The sequence below is a fragment of the Meleagris gallopavo genome, chromosome 4 (assembly GCF_905368555.1).
Source record: "Meleagris gallopavo chromosome 4, MGAL_WU_HG_1.1, whole genome shotgun sequence".
In the NCBI taxonomy this organism is placed as follows: Eukaryota; Metazoa; Chordata; class Aves; order Galliformes; family Phasianidae; genus Meleagris; species Meleagris gallopavo.
Window position 1 is genome coordinate 53,803,769 of NC_139407.1, and position 20,056 is coordinate 53,823,824.

Consider the following 20,056-nt stretch of genomic DNA (forward strand, 5'->3'; position numbering starts at 1 on the left):
AGGAGCAGAGTGCAGGCAACTGTTGGCTGGTGGACTGCTGGGGCCAGTTTCTGTGGTGGGCACTGGCACAGGCTGCTCAGAGAAGCTGTGGATGCCCCATCCATAGAAGGCCAGGTTAATCTGGCGGATGGCAGCCCTGCCCATGGTAGTGAGGTTGGAGCCAGGTGATCTTTAAGGTCCTTTCCAATCCAAGCTATTCTATGATTCTGTGATTCCTGAAGGTCTTCACTGCATCAAAAATTCCCACTTGTAGCATTGCAGTGCAAGATATTTTGCATACAAATGAAAAGGTCCTATTGGATTGAGTGTGGGAAAGGAAATGGGTAGATATGGCAGACAAAGCAGTGAGGGCTAATAGTTGCTGATGGTGTGGGACATTTTGCAGATCTCCTGGTGGAAAGTAGTCTTTACAGACAGATTTAAATGTTTTCTTTAAAATATTGCCTTGGGGTTCAGGGTGCACAGGAGGAGATTTCAGTCACTTTGTCTCCAGTCGTCTTTCATTGCGTCAAACCTTCATGATTCACCACCCCACAGCGATGGGGCTGCCGGTTCTCCCAGACCCTTTACCCACCTTCTCTCTATGATGATAGAAAATATAGTAGATCGTCCACAGGCTGGGAAATTGGGCAATAAATTGATTAGCTGGCAGAAAGATCTTATGCAGCAGTAAGTGGCTGGGGCTGCCTTTCCCGTGGCTGACCCAGGAAGTCCAGCCAGCCCCACTTGCTGGGGGAAGCCCCAGATGATCACTCTGCAGCTTAATAGCGGGAAAAGATTAACTGCCACAGTGTAGTAAAATGCTTCTGAATGTAAAATATGGCTTGCCTAGGATGTCCTGAATGAAATTTTTCGTTTTTGTATACAGTTATAAACCCATGGTGACCTCCCTGGTGCTGATAAGGTTACTTTGGATTTATACTTATCAGTGTAGCTGATGATAGGAGCTGGCCATATTCAATCTTCCTACAGTTCACATCAAAATAGTTTGTAAATAATTTTAGTCAAATCAAAATGCTTTGACCCTCTCTCTTCATCAGTTTTATAATGTTCCACATCACAGTTTATGAAACTTCAAAAAGATGCCGTGTTCTTGAAATGTCAGTCGCACCCCCACATGAATTACAGCTTGACACGTGTCAGTTTTTGGTGGTTAGTAGCAGTCTGACGGCAGGACAGGTGACACACTTCCAGCTAAGATCAGAATTAGCACTGCACAGAATAGGTTTGCTTTTGTTGTAACTGAGGATATGTATTTTTCCTCATTCATCAAAAGCAAATGCGGAGGCATTTTTCTTTTGGAAGAATCAGGGAAAGATAGACTGTCAAAGTTTGAGTTCCTGATTAGTAATATAATAAGGCATCCACCGTCTTGAAGCATACAGACTGTTCCAGTAAAAATGCTGGAACTTGACCACAGGCTTCTAGCTGGTTGTGTGCTGCACTGCACTGTCAGCAATGGTGGCCAAAGCCACTACATACAAAATTGTCTTGTTTAGATAGTGACGATTAGTCTGTATTACTTGGATAGTAATTATCTCTTTCTCCCTGAGACAGTTCCAGTTCTGAAAATCAAAGCATGTCGTAGGCAGTGAAATGAGCATCCAGGCTGGTACCTAACCTTACTGGAATGTGATGGCAAGGAGGCACTGGTCTTTTCAGGAACCTCACTGGTCTGGGTGCATCTTGAAGATGAGCAGCCCGACTCTGAAGAAATAGGTGGCATGCAGCTGGAGGGGATGCATCTAGGCAGCAATTGGTAGGCCAGAAATAATGATTTGGAAATGAAATATGTAACTTCTTTCCTAACTGGTGAATTCTGTTGGCCTCTCCACAAGTTCCTGGCTTTCCTTGCACCCACAAACTTTGTTTATAGGATGCCTCATTGTCTCTGACAGCACAGCTTGGCCCATACTTACCTTACTGTAAGGACAAATTGTTCCCTAATAGCATTTTGCAATACTGCAGTGCTAGGGCGAGAGTTTTCAGTTTTGTGGTGTTGTATTGCTATTTCTTTGTTGCTTGGCCCAGGAAGATGGGAATGAAACAGTTATTTTCTCCTCCTGTGCATTAACCCTGTCCCCATTCTCCATTGTGCAGCTGGATGCATAGCACTATTTCTTCTCTCTGCTGCTCTGTAATGTGACGACTGGGGGTGCTCAAGAACAGAACAAGATGTGTTCTTTCTCCAGAGGTTATCTCAGATACTCTGCAAGGAACTATTTGTTTTAAAGCAGAGAACAAAAGTTTCCCATTTGGTAATCTCTGGATTTTTCCATATTGATCCACACTGGCTTTTCTTTCTAAAGAAAATATCATAAATAACTTAAAAACAACAACAACAACAACAACAAAAAACTCTCATATCATTGTGGGAATAATAAGTTTTATTTAACTTAAGCTTCCAGATGAGGCCTAGTCATTTGAAAATAGAAATGCAATTTCTTTGGACTGGAAGGGAAAGAAGTAGAATGGTGAATAATGTCGGGAAGCACAAGCACACTGTTAATTGAACAAGCCGTGCAGTGTTAATTGCAAAACCTAACCTTGAATGAAGCACACTCTCCTTTAAGTTATGAATGCAGTACACTTTTGTCGGGGTGAGGGCCTATGTTCAAAAATCACTGTCTCAAGCCTGTACACTTTTTTTGTTTTGCTTTGTAAATATTTTAAGAAATGCTATATTTTAGTATTTTGAATTTTCAGGCATTCTGCAACTCATGTTCCCAGAAGCTTGCTTGAACTGAGCACCCACAAACCTAGATAACTCCACTAGCACTCAAGTCTTATGGATGAGAAATTATTAACAGTTATGGTAGCAACTAGGAGCCAAATGAGATAAAGCTCCAATTAGTCTAGATAGTATGTAACTGTTGAGTATAAGGCCCTGCCCCCATCTGCCTCGGAGTGGTGAGATATTGGTCCTTCAGTCCAGCACTGAAGCACAATGAAGTATCTTGCAGAAGTGGCTCGCTCATTGCTGCCTTATTCTGCTCACATGACAGTGTGCAGGATCCTGAACCCAACCTGTCCTGTTTGCCCCAGCACACTGGTTCTTACCTGCATCTGTATGTATGCATATTATCAATAGTTGATTTCTTTCTGTTCTCAGCTTCGTAACTTCAGTTTTTCACCTAGTTTTGTTTGACTCTTGTTCTGAGTACTGGAAATACAGAACGAAGGGGTTCATTCCCCTAAGGCCAATCTCTACTGTCAAAAGTTTGTGAAACTATATAATTAACAAGTCACCCAAGCTCAGTTATGTTTCACTGCTTCGTTCACCTTCTTTACTTGTTTTTGCAAAGAACCAGCCCTTAAAAAAATTGTGTTTGTGACAAGTCAGTTCAGCTTATGTTAGAAAATCAAAATGGTTAGGTTTCCTTTCTTCAAGTTGGTGCTGTGTGAGCTGTAGAACTCGATGTGACGTGAATGGGAAGAGTTTGTCCCCTGGGGCTTCTTCAAATATACCACATTCTATCAGAGGAGGTTAGTCATATTTAAAATTATTTATGACCCATATCTAATATTTTGGAAAGATAAGGTGTCTGCAGTGGATATATCTCTTTGTTGGCATTACTTACAAATAGCTCAATTGAGGTAAAGAGAAAATGCAGCCTATAGATAGAAAATGGCCTATTAAACTATAATGAACTTGTGTAAAATATCTGTAACTGTGCTATTCTCATATTTGAAAAAAACACACTTTTAGCCTTTCAGAACACTTCAGAAAACCAGAGTTGCTGGCCTATCTGTGGATTTGTTGCTTACGTAATTCTGTGCTCCAGAGAAGTGCTCAGCATATTTGATGACTTTATTTTTAATTGTTTTGCATAGGTGTAGCCCAGGTTACTTTTCAGGGCCATGCTATGCGCCATGTTTTTTGAAAGCCTGAATTGGCTACTATATTTTATTCTAGGCTGTCAAAAATGCTGCTTTATAAGCAGTGAGAATATGAGGAGAGAAAGATTCATACTCTCTTAGTCCCAGCAGCAGGAAAATTCATAGGGATTAATGATTTCTTGTTTGGAAGGGTTTGCATTAGGAGGATGAGGATTGTGGAGGGGAGCCCTAAACGTCACCAGGATAATTGCATGGTTCGTGTTGTAGAGTCTCTTACATTCTGTGATGCTGCCAGTCTCTTTTACTATTTCAGGTTATTCATTCAAGGTCTGCAGCCAGATTGATTAATGAATTACCAGATCTTGCGTAAAATGACTTGGCCTGACTTTTAAACAACGACCAATGTTTTCTTTGCCAGTCTTGTGACTGGTGTTAATGGGTTTCCAGAGAACTGAGCCTGTATAGATTTTCTGTACTGGCCTCTCCTAGCATTTTTTCCACTTTTTAATTTTCTCCAGAACTAGTAGCCCAGGGCAGGCAGGTCAAGGAGATATAATCTCTGGGGACAAAAAGACATAGTAGTCAAACTCTTGATGGCTGATGCCCTTCAATGCCAAATCAGCATGATTTATCATAGCCATCTATTCAGCACAACAAAGTCTGGAGGTGAGCTGCATGGTGTACCTCACACAATATGCATAACTAGAGCTCTGAACTTTGAAGGAAAGCCTCAGAGCTATTTGCAAAGTGCTGGTGCTTAGTGAATACTAAATTACATTTAGGAAATAGTCTACTGCTACCAGTTATACTTCATTTTTATTCTTGACACAGACACCTAAATCAGAGAACAGTAACATTTCAGAGATTATGGTAGCAGTTTGGGTATGTTCCAACACTATAATAGGATCAGAATTTTAAGGCCTTTTTTATTATTACCAATAGTCACTTAGTTTCTTCTGCAGCGTACTTTGTAGGGAATTACAGCTTTTACTAAAAAGATTAAAATGCTATTATGCAAATGATTGCAGTATGTTATTATGTTTACAAATTAACATCCATGGCTCAACACACAAATTAACTAACTATTCCATCTATATTATTAAGGATTTAATAAAGTAACTGTTGATAAAAATGAGGAGCTTGGAACAGTTAATAGGAACTGATTGTGATTTAACATAGAACTTAAACATTGTGTTTAATGGCATAGATGGTATAATGGCAGAATAAAGCTTATCAAAGTGCTTAAAAGAACTGAGATTGTGTGAACAGCATAGCAGCATGTCTGTGGCCTTGGAGAAAAGAAAGTAAATGGCTCTGGGCAGTAACATGGGGCGGGCAGCGTGTCAGTGAATCAGAAGGTAACGCAGGACATACCAACATGTAGGCTGCTGCTCCAGTAAGTCCTTTTTTGAAATTCAGATTAATGCACATTAAATGTTTTACATGATAAGCACATACAGGATACTTTGGAACTTGTGTCCCTCTGAAGTGCATCCTGTAATGAAATTCTTCTGTGGCAAATGGGATTTCACTGCTGAGAGTATCACTGTATGACAAAAAAGGGAAGGAGTTCAGTCTGAGATGACTTTACAAACAGCACTGCAAATTGCTATTCCTAGCACTTCATAAGAGATCATAAAAGCAAACAGATAAGAGCTACTGAGGTCCCAGAGAAATGAATGTACAGTATGTGGTTACAGGATAGGTTTAATAGGGAAACAGACAACATTGTAGATTTAAAACAAAAATAAACATCAAAGGCTGAAGATGCAGATTTGGGATAGGAAACTTTGCAAGAACAATAAAAGGTAACAGTGTAACATAAAAACAGTTTTTGAGAGTAGAAGGAAGACCCTCAATTCCAGGGGAAAAAGATGTCAGAGACTGGGCAAAGGAGCAAGAATTTTTATATTCCTAATAGAGCAGTGTCAAGTTTCATAGCATTTGAATGCGTTACCTTTGCAAATGCCTCTGGCCTGACTCAGATTTCTGCCCATGCTAAATAGGAGCCCAGTCCAATAGCATTACGTCTGCGTGGAAGGTGTATGTAAACTACAGTCTGTGGCTAGCTGTGCTGACATTTTAAAATGCTCAAGCAGTAAATGGAGTTTATTTCACTCAGTCCAGCTGCTGTGTAATTGGAAAAAATTTATGCAAATGTCCTATATTGAGTGTGCTGCTCTGTCTTTTTTTTTTCTGATTGGACAAACTGCAGACTGTCTAAACTTGCCTCTATTTTTGTGCAAGAGCCTCACACATTGGTTGAAACCTTCAGGCAGGAAAGAACTCCCAGATGGACAAAAAAAAAAAAAAAAAAAACACAAAAAAAAAAAAAACAATTGCTTTGAGAGCTTATTGTTTGATGTATGAGGCCACCAAGACCATTCCCCAGGCGTGTGATCAAGAAAATGCAACTGATCTTCTCCACAGTCCCATTAAGGAGATATTTCACTGCTCTGCCAGGAATTCACCTGCAGCAGCCGAGGCTTCAGATGCTGCCGTGTCTGCACTCAGCTGAGTACCTGTCCTTTTTGCAGAGGGAGGCACAGTGCTTAGCAGAACAGTAGTAAGCTAATTAGGTCATTAGACGAATGCCTTGGCCCATGTTAAAACGAGCCCTTAAGGACACTGTGTTACACTGTGTTCCCACTGGCTACATATCCAAACACAAACTGGTGTCAGCTGCCATACAGACAAAAATGTAATAGCCTCCTTTCACAGAGGTCATCTTAAATCCACTTTGGTCACAGTCACACTCCACATCAGTTTTAGTGAGATGCAGCTTTTTAAGGTAGCATTTGGACTTCATATGCACGCAAAAAACCAAGCTATAAATTGCTACTGCAGGAGTTATTTTGAATAAGTGTATACTGTTTCATATTTATAATGGTGAGGCTTCATAATATTCGCAGTGAATATATAACACAGATCAGTTCAACAAGCATGAAATTGTATGTTGTCAACTTGTCACATAAATAGAGCCATATTCTGGCTTACGATAATGTTCAACTAAATATTTTCTCCCTAGAACTGCAGAGGGGGTCACAAAAAAGTGGGACGGTGGCTCTGCCTTTCGTTGGAAAAATGCTCGCTGAGTCTTTGCTAGTGTGAAGTAAATATTTTCGATAGAGCTTTCCTGTTTTTCTACTTCCCAATTTGTTTAACAACAACAGAAAGTTTGCCTTTCTTAAAGAAATGTTAATTGGCCAAACTGTTAAATTTATTTCCCTTAATGGTTTTATTTCTAGTGTAACCTCTTTTTTTTTTTTTTATTGTTGCTATTTTTGTTCTGTACATCATTGCTAATTGCTACTAAATGCTCCATCTTAACCCTGGCATGCTCTTTTCCTGCTGCCCCATCCCACTTAACATTAACTCAAGTCCATGCCATTACAGAATGATAAAATCATAGTTTCATTTAGGATTTATTTTTTTTTTTTTTGTAGAGCAGCTAACCTATTGTACATGTGTAGGTCAGGGGGAGGAAATTGCATATAGAGCAAATTAGTTGCAGGAGATACTTTTGGTATTGAATTGTGCATTTATTTATTTTTCCACATGAAAGGAGAAAAGAGGAACACTATGCGTCTGCCTGGCTGTGTCTCTGAGATCTTACCCACCTGTAGCTCCTGTTACAGTACTGTGGTTAACGACCAGATGCACCAGAAATTTGCAGCCTTTCTGGCATGTTGCCACCTGCCAGTTTTTTGGGCCTTTTCTTCCAGTGTCTGTTTTTTTTATTTTGGAAATTTTATGCATGTGCCTAAGTTTACAAATGCCGAATTGCAGTGTTGATGGGCAGAGAGATCAATCTGCATGTACAAGGATATTCAGCCATGAAGGCTGGTTTCAGGTCTCGATGGAAAGCAGCCCTTCATGGACACATAGGTGATGGCTTTGGCTGGATTTCAGTTCTGAGAACACAGAACGACAGCCTTTCTTTGTAGTGATTGAGGAATTAATTAGCACTTTGTGGTGATGATGATTCTGAAGGGCCATGTTTGGAGTTTGCTCTTCACCGCATGAGCAATCACTGGATTTTGTTTACGAAAGCAAAAAATCCAAACCTACTGATATTTTAGTGTTGTTATGAAGTCTTAGCTGTGCGATGCAGTGAATTAACACTTACATTTCCTCACTCGCATCTGTGCTTTTGTGCTTTACTGTAAGAAACACAACAGAGTGCTGGTCCATAGTGGTATGCCTAATGGCTAAGAGGATGCCAGAAGAGCGGAGCATTTTCTATTAGGAACTGCAATCTTGGCTTCCATGGTAGAGTTGTTAATTTATGACAGCTTTGAGTTGCCTGAACTGCATACAGCCATCAAATAAGATGGCTCATCAAATAAAGTTTAGGAGGATTGGCCCTTCCAATCACGTTACAAGGTTATAGGTGGCAAACAGGCAGAGAGTTTTCTACTCCTCCATACTTCCATCTGTTGTCACAGCTGCTCCTTGAGTGCTCAGCAATATTAAATCTTCAGAGGGGTTCAGAGCAGTGGTCCATCAAGTGGCTTGGTGAGCTGCAATTCTCTCCTACAGGAAATGCACTTGCCTGAAAATAGAAAAATTGGGTGACAAACTTGTTTCTGACCCAAGAGAATTAATTTCAAGGAAGTGGTGATAACAGGTATCTAGAGGATGGGGTTGATGAGAGGAATGTCCTCCCTATGAGCTGCTAAAAGAAGTACTGGGCATTTCCTCATGAATGGTCGTATTGCCTGGGGGGAACTCAAAATTGCTTTTGAAAATTCTCTAAACCTTTGTGGGGGAAAAAAGTGAAAACCAGTTGTTGTTCTCCCAGGTTGCTATTTAAGCAGTGACAGCAATTTGGGATCTGCAGTCGAGGAGGAAGGTAATTAATGTGATGGAAGTGAGACTTCCCACTGGGATTTTGGCTTTGGTGAGAATGTTGTAGGTTTGTGTGCTTCCACAGAGCAGTCAGTGACCTTCTGTGAAAATCAGATATGACGTGAGTTTTAAAAGGACTTTTTAAAATACACGTTAGTTAACTAGCAGCACCTAGATATCATGTGATCCACTGTACAGACTGAAGAACAGGGGAGGAGGACCCTGTGCCTCTTCAGGAGAGCATTTATTTTAATGCATAAAAATGCAATTGTTTTTTGCAGTAAAGATGCAATTATTTTAACATACAAAAATTTTAGTACATGCTTACTGACATTTGTATGTCAGAGCGAAGTTCTTTACAGACAGAGCAGTAACGTGCTGGAACAGGCTGTCCAGAGAGATTGTGTATGTGCCATCCCTGGAGGTGCTCAAGGCCAGGTTGGATGGGGCCCTGGGCAGCCTGGTCTAGTATTAGGTATGGAGGTTGGTGGCCCTGCTTGCGACATGGGGTTGGAGGTTGATGATCCTTGAAGTCCCTTCCAACCCAAGTTATTCTGTGATTCTATAATTCTGTGATCTGATTGGTTGTGCCCTATAAGACATTTGACCCTCTGGGCACCTTCAAAACGAGCTGTAGGCCTTTATCTCTACATAATTGTGGAAATGTATGCTTTTTTCTTTTTTTTTTTTTTTTTTTAGTGGAATTCTCCTTCTGGTTTTGTGTTTACATTTTTATCCATTAGGACTGATGTGAATTTTATTGGCTGTATTATCTGTCCTTAAAAGCCCAACAAGCACTCTTCATACTTGTATGAAGATAGTATACAAAGTCTTACAAATTGTCACCTCAATTGCATCTGGAGAAAAGCCAAAAAAACTTAGGTTTTTTTCCTAAGGCATAAGAAAATATTTCACAGTCCTTAATGCTACAAAGGTGTTCATCCATTTTTCAGAAAAAAGGTGTCAAACTGTTCCGGCTTGTATGTGATGGGAGTGTTGCTATCTCTTGTCATTTTCCTTGCTGTTGATCCCACTCTCGTATAGGAAGGGTCAGGTCAAATACTTCTCTGGGGACTGAGTCTCCCATTTACAGCAGGAAATCTCTCGGGCAGAGAGGATAACATTACAAAACAGAGCCTAACATTACAAAACAGCTCTGCTGCCTCTGGCACAGTCTAGAGCATCACAGACCAATAACTCCTATCGTGTCACTCTTGCAGCACCTTATTATCTCTGTTTTTCTGTAAATCTGATCTGAAACTGTCATTACCAGTTTCACATAGGTGAACACCATCTGGGTGAAATAACCATGTGCCAGTTATGGGCTGGAGGGGGCTCTTGTTAGTTAATCATCCCTAACTTCCTTTTGATGAGTTAATTTGTCTTTTGAGCCATGGAGGAGCCCCCAAGAGCTCCCAGGAGCCCCTTGTTAAAATTCCGCCAACAAATGTGAAGATAGGGATGATTTCACTCTTTTTGCTGGAGCTTTTGCTATCTATGATATTGCTAAATCATCCATAATGCATAACTTTCCATGCAATCTTTTTTGTTACAATTCTGGTGGCACATTACTTCTTTGTGCATTTACTTTTTAAACTAGTCATAGATACCTAACTCTCCTGAAAATCTTATCCCATAAACTAAGATTAATTGCACTGCTTTCAGATGGTCATTTAATAGCTGCCATACCAGATTTCTTGATTGTGATCAGGACCGTATTCTTTTCTGGGAATAAAGTTCTTACATTCAGCCCAGCTAGGGCTGAATGGGCTGGGTTATTACCAAACCTGGAGAAAAGCTGCCTTAGCTCTACATCCCATCATAAAGGCTTGTTTATCTCCAGACCTAATAACAATAAAGGGGGAAAAAAAAGACCAGTCGTCATCAGCTGAGAAATGCTGGTATTGGAATGATTCTCTGCTCCCTTTTTAACTAGGCAGAAATGGCTTATTAGAGCTGATATGTTGCTCGTACACCCAAATCAGGATTAGCTCTTAGAAGACCAAAAGCGTGTCTCTGCATAGAGCTGACTGATGCTCTGTGTGGGTGTATTAGTTGTTGCTCTGTATTAGAGGTTCTCTCAGGCTTTCTTCTGAGAGGGAACAAATGAGTCCTGAAAGAACACAGGGACAGTGGTGGAGGGAACGTTGTAGTAAAGCTGATGATTAGAGTTCGCAGGCCACAGAAGGCCAATTCTTTCTTCTGTGCGTGTGTGTTCTTGAAGACGTGGCCTGACCCAGCAGGAATGTCAGAAGGCTTTTAGAAAGTGGTTCCTGTGTATACTAAACTTTTCTGTCAGTCCAACTTGAAAAGTCCAGGAATGTTGCCTTCTCAAGTCTGTGTTTCCAAGTTGCGCCACTTGTTTAACAGAACCTGAACTGCAAACTTTGCAATTGACCTCACATTGTTCCCCACTATACAATCATTCCAGCTTGCCCTCCATTAATACAATGTTAGCTATTTACCATAGCTTCTCTCAGCATACTTTTTTTCCTGATCAGAATGCATAGAGGTGAGCAAAAATCCACTCATGTTTCTTGTCCTTTCCTACACCTGCTTGTGGAAGTGCAATGACAGATACCAGTTTTATTGCGTGCCAATATTACCACTCTGTTTACAGCAGATTTAAGAGTTTACATTAGGCCACAGTGTTATCTTCCAGTTTCCCTAATTCTATCTCCTGGCAATCCGAGCTGTGCAGTTGGGGTGGCTGCCCCTGTCCTAAAGGAATTTGTGTCAATTTCTGCAGGAACAAATCCTCCCTGTGCTAAACCGCTTTGCAGTATTTGCTCAAACTGAAATTTTGACAAAGACATTCTGTCCACATCCACCAAAAGAGATTGCCTTTTTTTAGATGCACTTGGAGGTAGATGTGTTGGAAACTGCCTGTACCCGCCTGATAACTGAAACTGAGCATCTATGTAGTATGATCCATGCCCTTTTCTAATTTGGCTTTGAATGACAAATGTGTCTTCACTGAGTCAGCAAAAAAAAAAGATCCTACAGTAGTACTCATTGCCCTTCCATTCCTTTCAACAGAATGGCTAGGTTTTCCCAATTCTTCCCCCAAATCAGTCTTTGAAAGAGCCTCATAAAGAAATTCCTTCAATGTATAGTCCAGAACTGCATTGTATTCTCTAGTTGTTTTTGACCAAGACTCATTATCCACTGTTATTTCAAATCCCTGACTAGCCATACTGGTGTATTCCCAAATGAAAAAAATAAAAATAAAAAGGAAATCCTTATGAAACTGTGAGAATTTGGAGGTAGTCCTTATTAATCCTCATCACTTTTAACCCCAGAGAGTCTAATATGAGAAGGGAGTTTGGCTGACCTCAAAAGCTAAAAGCAGGTTTCATTGCAAACTACTGCATTTCACATAGGAACCATGCACGAGTTAGCTGAGGTTCTCCTGAGATGCCTTAAGATGAGATCTTGGTCAAATTTTGCATGGCTTCAATTTTTATTATAAATGCTCTGTTCTGTTTTAGAACGGCATCTTTTTTAACTTTGGTTGCCAAACTATTCTCATGGAAAAGGCCTTATCCAAATAACTGCGAGGAAGGTGTAAGAACAATAGTGTGATATAACAGGTTTATTTTCAATAGCAAAGGAGTAAAAAAGCTCATAGAATTAGAAAGAAACCCTACAAAATATAGCTATGTAAAAGCCATCTGAATTGTGTGCAGAGAAGATGTATCTCCCTGTGCAAAATTTGTACACTACAAAATTCTTGGAGAAGTCTGCCTCCTACTTCTTGAATTCTTGTACTCTTGTATGTGCAGGTGTCCTTCCTGGCCCCAAGTGCTACTCAGCTAATGAAGGATTAGGGCCACTTCACTTGATGTTCTCCTTTCTGGAATCCAATAATTGTTTTGCATCAGGACATAATTGCACCAATAGGTATTAAACAAACCTGCTAATTCAGACTCTATAACTCTTTGAATATCTTCCCAAATTGCATTCCATGATTTGGTTAGATTATATCTTATCTCGCTTCAGTGAACGCACAATATCTACCCTGTCTTCTTCCACCTTATACACAAGGAAAATCATCAGGACTTAATCTGTTGCTGGTGTTAATGGCATAATTCCTCATACTAACTCCAATTTACTTGGCCTGATATCCCACAAATACCCTTGTGAAAGTATTTTATCCCTGATCCTGTGCCAAAGACACTTTCTTCCTCCATCGCTGTTGTCTAACTTCCTATGGACTTTTTAATGACGCCTGCAGGCTGTGGTGGGTGATGATCTTACATAGGGAAGTCCACAGTCAGGTGCTATGTCTCCGAATGTTACTTCAGCTCAGCAGGATCCTAACAGCAGATCTCTGATCTTGAGCTATTAAAACTATAGCTGGAAAGAGCAGAAGCATAGTCACTTCACTAGCAAAAGAAATCAAATAAAGTATTAAGTAAAGAGCTAGCAGCAGGGCAACAGTGGTTTCTCTCTCTCTCTATTTTTTTTTTCTTCTTTTTTTTTTTTAATCTTTTTCTGCCTGGAATGTGGTCAGATGTCAATGATTTTTTTTTTAATGTATTTTTTATCTTTCCTAAGGAATTTATGCAAAGAGAAACCTGAAGACTCCAGTTAAACAATATGTTTTGTGAACCTTAGTCTTTCCAAGGCACTTGCTGTGAGTTACTGTTTTATGACAGCCTCTTCCTCCTGTGTTCTGAGAGTTGGCTCCAGCTGACCACATTAAGCCGTGCGTTCCCAGTGCTGTCTTCTGAACACAGTTGTGACCATGCTTCTTCTCACTGGCTCAAACTTCTCTCTTCTGCAATGTGCTGCTGTTCTGAATATACTACTACTATTCATCCAGGCATCTCCAGGATGGGAGATCTATATGACTCCCTGTGTTCTGTTGTGTCCATTCAGACTGGGGTGCCCATGGGCTTCCTGTGTCACAGAGGAACTGATTTATCTCTGTGCATCAAATCCCCTGCTATAAAGCGAGGATTCAGGTCCTCTCGTCTTCATCTTGTCTGCTTAAACTGTAAATTCTTTGTGCAGATCCTTTCCCTTATGATGTGACTGGAGTCTGCAACAGCACTGTTGTCTTGATTGTGCCAGAGTAATGCTAAAGCAGTAGAAATTTGAAACTGTGGGAGATGGATAGTAATGTTAATCACAGTAATGAAGGCAGAGTATTTTTTGTGCTGCCTGACTATGGAAGACAGGGCTGAGGAATAGATGGCTGAAAGGTTTTTGAGGCAGGGCTTGCTCAGCAGCCCAGCATTTATTTGACAGAGAGGCTGCGAACTCAAATCCTGACTCAAAGAGAAAACTTGCTTCCCAAATGAAGACGTATGGAGGGCTCTAATGGCAGTTGCAAGACGTGGCTAGGTTATGCCACTATGCTTTAGCTTATAAAGGCACCAGGTATATGTGTAGTGAGGGATTCTGAGAATTCCTCCGCTACTTAAGAGCAAAAACATTTCTCACCCTGCGAGAGTCAAAGAAAAATGGTGTCTAAAAGGACAAGCTCTGCCAGCTCCAGAGCAGTCAGATGAGATATCTGCCTAACAGGGGAAGAAGCTTCAGTTGGGCTGCAGAGTTGGGTTTTAGCTTGACCTTGCACAGCATTTGTCTCTAGAAATTGGCCTTACCCAAGGTGGGTTTTTAACAGCTCCACAGTCTGGCTGGCAGGTCAGCGTGTTGGACCGTGGAGCCTTGCTGATATGAGTCCTCTTACAATACCAAATAGCATTTAGTTTTCTTCTAAAGGCCTGCTCTGTGAACTAAAAATATCTCATTCAGATATGCAGTTTGGAATTTCAGAATTAAACGCAATAAAGCGGATTTTTATTTTTATTCCCTTTTGATGAGATATGCAATGAGAGAGTGAGGATGCAGCATTGGAGTATCTTTTGATTTGCTATTTGCTATGTGTTAAACATTTATATTTCAAAGAAGCGTTTGTACCTATACTGAGTGTTTGGCAAATCCAACAGCTCATTAGATGTTAACAATAGCAACACTGCTAAATACAAAGGATTCATAGGCAAAGTACCCCTCAGGCTATATCTTTGAGAGAAAAAGTGGCAAATAGAATCAGAAACTAATTAAATAGTCAGCTAAAGCAAGCATAACTTTAAAAAGCTGTAAAACTACCAAAAATGGAAACATATTACAGTTATCTGCATTCACAGCGCAGAACAAGTTTGGTAGTATTTAAGATAATTCTCTAGTGCCTGCTATTTTTAGTCCAAGGGTAAGCTTCTGTAAGAGCCTTTCAGCATCGCATCCCTTTAACCTGGCCTAACAAGCTAAGCCAATAAGCTGTCTGATTTCTGCCGAACATGAGGAAGAGAGATAGCTCAAACAAGCCATTTGTGGCAAGAACGCTCAGCCTCTCTTGTCTTAAGAGCTTTCTTCGTATAGATTTTTCAAGCATCCCAGTATTCAGCGTGGCTTGTCAGAAAGCAGAATGTCAGGCTTGCTGTTTTGAAATTGTGGAAGCGCAGAAATAAAAGGAGGGTTTTATAGACCCAGCCTAATGGAAATAAACATCACTGCACTGCCAATGGTGAAGCCAAACCCTCGCAGCCTGGGCTGTTGTATTGACGTGTCTGAAGGAGAAGGAATGGATTTCGTTTTTCCTGGGGACAGAAGGGCAAACATAAAGATCCTGATTTGCTTCTCACTTGCACTTACTCTGTCCTGTCCTAAACTTCAGTGGGTTATTTTGGTTTGTGGTAGTGTAATCCATGGGAGAACCCAATGCCAGGCAGCCCTCCTTTGAGCCTGGTGCCGCCTTCGCTGCGGAAACAGGGAGTGGGACTCTGGGCTGCTGTGAAGTACTGTCTGGCAGGCTTACAGGATACAAAACTTTGCAATATTCATAGAACCACAGAATGGGTTGAAAAGGACTATAATGATCATCCACTTTCAACCCCCTCTGCTTATATGCAGTGTTGCCAACCACCAGACCAGGCTGCCATCCAACCTGGCCTTGAATGCCTCCAGAGGTGGGGCATCCACAACTTCCTTGGGCAACCTGTTCCAGTGTGTCACCACCTCTGAGTGAAAATATTATTTGCTTACACATCACTCTTTTGTACTGGAAATACTATAGGCTTGGGTTTTTTTCCCCTCACTAACGTGTAGGATGAAGTGCAACCTCATTTACTTTGCTTTTCCTCACCACACTCACTCACTGGTGGGATGAGTGTGCTTGCAATCCCTGCAACAGTTTACAGAACAGGAGTGTTGCCTCTGCTTGCTGCCAGCAGTGGCAGTGCCTATCCTCAGAGCAGAGGTTGTGTGTCTGTTCCTCCTCCAGGAGCGCCACCTAACCAGGTTCTCCCTTCCAGGGTGCTGTAATAGAACTGAAGTCAGTCACCTACAGGGATCCACCTCCATTCTTCAAATGGCTGCCATTTATGTTTTTTTATTCCTGGGACTACGTGTACTCTCTGCTTAAAAAGCCTTTACTTTCTTGTAACTAGACTCCTGCATACATGGAGTGGAGTTACATGGGCTCTAGCTGTAACGTTTAAATTTCAGTGGGGATAACTTTTAAACTGAAAAGCACTTGCCACGAGCAGATATATCAGTGCATTTCCAGCTGTGAATGCAAGCACAGTGTCGGCTACATCATAGGGTTAGATACATCCAGGCTCTGTTTAAGCTGCTCTTAGACACTGCAGTGCAGAGCTCAGGGGCACAGCTCCCTTGATGTCACAGCCCGTGGTGGCCCTGCATCCACCCTGCTGAAGTGCTGCTGGTCCCAGTGCTAGGTGGTACTGGCACAGCACACAGGAGGCATAGCCCCCACTTCAGCATCAGCACACCCAGCAAGCAGAGGACCAGATCCTCAGCTAGTGTAAATCTACAGAGCTCCATTAAAACCTGTGGAGAGGCCCTGATTTACAGCAGCCGAACATCTGGGCCCAAGTTCTTTTTCTTTTGGTTACTAGCAGAATTAAATAGAAGTACATACAATTATTTATTGTAGGTACCGTGGCAGCATCTCAAAGCTTGACTGTAAATCAAGACACTAGTGTGAAAGGGACCGTGTGAACACGTAACAAAAAGACAGTCCCTGCCTAAAGGAACTTACAGCCTAATTAATATGATATTTAGTGCATTTATAGGTACAGCTGGACCTGACTGCCTCTTAGGAGTAGTTTTTAAAGGGGCAGCACAAAAAATGCCTAGGTTTGTTTCCATCTGATGATAAAGAGGCTGGTTAGCATCAGTGCCTCCCTGAGAATGTGTTCTTTTACATCATTTCAATGGCAGACTGGAGACCAAGAACAAGCAGTTTTAAAGGAGTAGCAGAGAAGAGGCCATGTATTCAGTTCTGAATGTAGAAGAGAGGCAGCAGCTTTGGGAACTCTAACACACACTTGTACATGTGCTCTGCGTAGCTGCGGGGCTGGCTGAGGGTATGCGAGCAAGATAGTCTTAGCATAATCTAGCAAGGTGGTTTTACATAGAATTTACTCTATATTTATTTTACCTTTCCAGATTTTGTCAATTTTACATATGAAGACTAGTGAGTTCCAACAAACTTAGGCTTTGTTACAGATAGCTTTACTGTGATATTTATTTATTTTTAATGTTTTCTGGCTTCAAGTCACAATTTCTGGTTTATGATTTGATTCACATACACAAAATCGTGATAAAAGAACATTTAAGTCTTACCACATAGTGACAAATCAAGGAAATCTGTAGTTAGGGATATTTGGGGACTTCTAAACTAATCCAAATGCTAAACTAGCTGAAAATTCAGATACATCTGTTCATAATGAAGAGTATCCCTGGTGGCTGTAGCAAAATTTCTAAGTCTATTTGAAGCTATTTTAGGTGGTAAGAGTAGAGTGCACGTAACTGAAGTTACATTTCTTTTCCTCTTTGTGATGATTTCCTTAGTTTTCTAGGGTATCTCCTATCTTTTTTTCTCTAGCTGACCTACCTCCAAAATGGTGTGTGTGTGTCATTTATCACCTCTTCTGGGACATACCGGGAGTGTACTTAAAGTAAATGCTACCTCAGCCTTGTAAACAAGTTTTTGTGTTGTGCCTCAATAGACTCTTTAGCCAGCTCACAAATGTGTAGGAGATGAGACCACATGGCAGCCATCCAGTTGGATCACAATAAGAATTTATAGGAAGCACAGGCATATTAACAATGTCCTGATCCTTCCATACTGCAAGCCTAAGCAAAGCCTGCGTTTTGCCTCCTGTGGGGCATGGCTGGAGTTATCCTGTTGTGTTGGGAGGGGTAGGTACAGTGAAGCTGAACACACTGATAAATCATAAAACATCATCAAAAGCTTTTAATAAAATTGTTACTTTACCAAATGCTGATTTTCCAGTCAAACTAAATTTCTCTTTTCCTACATATGAGAGTCTATTTTACTATTTAAGATGGAACTTCTGTGTGTGTGTTCTGTTTTCACAAAACAGACCTTCCACATAATTGAACAAAATTAAAGATTACATGTAAACTCTTCTCTGTTTGATTGTATGTAATTTCACCCTGAAATTTATTTGTAGAGAATCTCGTAACTCTAAAACGAAGTAAGAATTATGATAGATGTCCTAGCACATCCAGTATAATAGCAAATGCAGTGGTGAAATAATGAATTAACAAAAGCGACAATAGGACTCTTTGTAGTTCCTGAAGGCTGGGTCTGTGCTACTACTCAGATGCATTTTTTAGGGATGTTTGAGACGAAAAAGTGGTTTTTACATCAATTACATGTGTGAAATAATCATGGGAAAATAAATGTAGCTCTTTTTCCTGCTGAATGTGCCATGCTGCCTAACAAAGTTATATGAATGTTGAAGTTTTATGTGGGTGCATAGAGATTAGTGTAGGCATGTACCATAAATCACATAAGTAAATAAATCTGAGCAAGCAGCGCTTGAAATACTTGGACTGAAATACTGCTGACATCGTCAGTGAAAACTCTGCAGCAGGGAAAGCCCCAGCCATCTCCCCAGACATCTCTCCTTCCCCTCTTCCCTGTTTTTTGAAGGCTCATTCTTTATCAGGGGCTGCTGCTGGATTGGGACCCTTGGCCAGTGTCTGTGACTCTGTGCCCTGCTTTAGGTCATAGGAGACAGACAGTGGCTGATGATCACCACATGTGTTGTTGCTCAGGACCTTAGGATGTGAACAAATGCCTTTGATGGGGGAAGGAGATGTGTGTGTCACAGGCCTGGCTGTGTGGCCCTGCAGTGGAGCGGCCTGCCCCAGCTCTCCCACCAACACTACCACAGCCGTTCCAGGCCTGCTCCTTCCTCTACAGTTCCCCACCCATCAATATGGAGCACTCAGGGACCGTGGTAAGTAGCATGGCACTGGGAGGACATTGGTACAGCAGTGCTGTGCGGCACCTGTGTGTCCCAGAGTCACAGAGGTGCGGTCCATTCTAAGAACCGTGAGTGCTTTCACAGAGCCAAGTTCTGTGCAGGGGAAGAAGCCCTTCTGTGAGCTAAACCAGTACAGAAAGTAGGTAATGCATTTATTTAGTAATCAGCAAATTAGCCTATGTAGTCAGTAAATGCTGAGGCCCAAACTGCTGATAAGATCATTTGCTTTCAGGTGTTTTCTCTATATTGTGCTCAGCATCAAGCATAAATTGAATAGAGTGACCTTTTGATACTGAGTCAAATTGACTGCATTTCCAAAGATTCTGTGGTTTCAATTACCATAAATTTTTGATATTGGGTCTGCCACCAGCGCACTGATTTGAGCACAGCAATATCTTATCATTGGTCCCGCTAACATATCTGCAGCACGAAAGCTTACTCTTAGATGAATTTTTGTTTTGTCTTTTCTCCAGAATCAAAGATTACTATCACAGAAAGGAAAGATGCAGTTTACACAAATGAAATTGAAATGGCTTGCAAAATGTGAATGAATTTTGGTCAGAAGATGTAAAATGTGTTACAGGTTGCTAGCTGGATCCTCAGTTTGGGAGATGAATAAGTCAATTAGTAGCTCTTCAGTTTATTAGAAGCTTAATTGCCAGGCTGTAATGGAAACATCTGAACTGCAACAACTCGTTAGAAGCAATAAAACAAGTGACTTTGTGCTGGAAGAATATTTAGTAGGCTCTTTTAAACTGACATGTTTAGTTTATAGTAAAAAGGTTAGATTTTTCACCTGAAAAGATAGTCTGTCTTACAGGAGCTATAGCAGCATTGCTTCAGGGGATCGGGGCAAGATCTTAAAGAAAACCCTATTTGCAAATAGTGTGCACTGTGGCTTGAAGTGGTTCTGCTTTAATTCCAGATGCTTGACAGAAGGTTTACAGTGTCAGGTCAGTGCCTTTTCAGACAGAAAATAACGCAAGTTCATATACCAGGAATAAACATGAGAAGTTTCTGATACCACAAAA

General features: G+C 41.0%; 1 protein-coding gene across 2 annotated transcripts in view; it reads left to right on the forward strand.

Annotated features, from left to right (window-relative positions):
* Positions 1 to 20,056, forward strand: part of PPARGC1A (PPARG coactivator 1 alpha) — a 347,064-nt gene that overhangs the window by 287,963 nt on the left and 39,045 nt on the right. The gene's annotated exons all lie outside the window — the stretch shown is intronic.